Source organism: Camelina sativa, chromosome 14 (assembly GCF_030686135.1).
Source record: "Camelina sativa cultivar CO46 ecotype springtype chromosome 14, ASM3068613v1".
In the NCBI taxonomy this organism is placed as follows: Eukaryota; Viridiplantae; Streptophyta; class Magnoliopsida; order Brassicales; family Brassicaceae; genus Camelina; species Camelina sativa.
In genome coordinates, this window is record NC_141893.1 from 33,429,309 (window position 1) to 33,431,934 (window position 2,626).

Here is a 2,626-nt window from a genome sequence, read left to right on the forward strand (position 1 = left end):
ACATGCTTCAATCAAGACTAGGATGCAATTTCGAGAATTCAAAATCTGGTTCAGTCTTACATTACAAGTTCAATCAATAAGCATCAAAGAACTAATAACAAGATAAAATGCAGGAAATGGAAGCAATGTTCCAAAGAGCAATGAGCAAAGCACCAGAGGTAGACCTCATGCTGGAAGCGACACAACGAACACCATTCTCCAAAAGGCTGGCGACGACGCCGGTACGGCTATTATGATGGTACCGCCAACCCGCGAGACTTTTTGCGCACTTTTGGGGTATCCCTCGGCCCTCTGCAATTTAGCCCGGAAGAGTACGACACCGGAGCATGTCAGAACTTTGCCGAGCACCTAACTGGCACCGCCCTCAGTTGGTTTTCGCGGCTCCCGTCTGGGTCAACTGATAGCATAAAGGACCTAATAACCGAATTTCTGAAGCAGTTCTCGGTTTTGATGGAAAACAAGAACTTTCACGCCAACCTTTATGCCATGACACAGGAACGTCAGGAATCGCTTCGGTCTTTCATAGGACGGTTCAAAGAGGTCATCAACAACGTTTCGATCCCGTATGCCGCGGCAATCATCACGTTCCGAAATGCCCTATGGTACGAGTCCCGTTTTAAGGAAGAACTATCCTTGACACACGTAGAAACCATAGCCGACGCATTGCTCCGAGCAGCGAAGCATATTGAGCTCAAAGAGGAAAAGGTTGTCAACGCTAAGAAGCACGCAGCGACGAAAACAGCCGCGACTAAGGAGCCAACGATCGTAGCTCCAAAAGTTGAACACACTGAGCCTCGGCAACATTTCACTCGGAATAAAGATCGGACCTGCTGAACCTTCGCGATCGGCGACAACGTCAAACAGAAACAACCATGGAACGTTTACGTCAGAAGAGAAGGAGGGGAAAGCAGTACGACCAAGAACTGCGATTACCACCAAAGCTCCACTCACGCGACCGAGGAGTGCCGCTATCTCCAAATGATCTTGATGGAACAATATAAAAAGGGCGCAATAGTCATGGACTCTGGCAGAAACAAGACGCCCCGGCCCGGGAGAAACAATCCTAAGCGAGGAGAAATTGCTACCCAGAAGTTCGAAAGCAAAGATTCCAAGATTCTTGACGACCAGAGTGAGGACGAACTAGGGATACCAAACGACGTCATCCACGAGAAGCGACCTCGCACCAATCGAAAGCTCGATCAAAACCCACCACAACCCAGGCGATGGATAAATATGATTATGGGTGGGTTAGCCGGATGCAACGACTCGGTTAGGTCAATTAGGGATTACACCAAGAAAGCCGAGATGAACAAGTCTTGGCCATCAAGAGTTGATTCCCCGAATATGTTGATAACCTTCGACAATAGCGATCTAGAAGGGTTAGATCTGCTGCACAACGACCCACTGGTTGTCGAGCTCCTCATAAGCGAAAGCCAAGTCACAAGAATCCTGATCAACACCGGCAGCTCGGTGAACGTCATCATCAGAAACGTCTTGGCTCAAATGGAAGTAAGTGAAAGCGACATCATACCGGAGTGCCACTCGTTGACAGGATTCGATGGGGATTCCCTTATGACAATCGGCAACATAAGCATGCCGATCTTTGTTGGGGGGACAGCTCGGTATTTTCGGTTTGCCGTCATTGATAAGCCCACCATCTATAACGTAATCCTGGGAACCCCGTGGTTCCACAAGATGCGCGCAGTTCCATCGACGTACCATCAGTGCGTCAAGTTCCCAACCCCAAAGGGCGTATATACACTGCATGGTAACCAACAGAGCGCAAGGGCGTGCTTTCTGATTGAACACAAGATGCGCACGGCGAAAAAAATTATGGCAATCAAAGCAGCAGGTCGGCGATGATAGCCCGTCACCGACCGATGGAAAGCCGACTCTGATCCAACAGGGCATCGCTGCAACAGAAGAAATAAACCTCGCTGAAACCGGTACAAAGCACTGCGTTAATTTCGGGACGGAGATAACTTCGGCCATGCGAGACAAACTGATCCTTTTCCTCAAAACCAACATTGCAACGTTCGCATGGAAAATGGCCGATATGAAGGGAATCGACCCAACTATTATGACTCACGAGCTCAACGTCGACCTAACGCACAAACCGATCAAGCAGAAACGACGCAGGCTAGGACCAGAGAGGTCACAAGCGGTAAACGACGAAGTAGATAAGCTCCTCGGTGCCGGATCCATAACAGAAGTAAAATATCCAGAATGGCTAGCCAACCCATTGGTCGTCAAAAAGAAAAACGGAAAGTGGCGAGTTTGCGTGGACTTTACCGACCTAAACAAAGCCTGCCCAAATGACAGCTTTCCATTACCACAGATCGATTAACTCGTTGAAGCAACTGCGGGCAACGAACTGCTAACTTTCATGGACGCCTTTTCGAGGTATAACCAAATCCTGATGCACAAGGATGACCGAGAAAAAACGTCGTTTATCACTGACAGGGGAACCTATTGCTATAAGGTTATGCCCTTCGGCTTAAAGATCGCAGGAGCAACTTACCAGCGGCTGGTCAACAAGATGTTCACCGAGAAACTCGGTAGAACCATGGAGGTATACATAGACGACATGCTCGTCAAGTCGCAACGTGCCAGGGATCACATAACC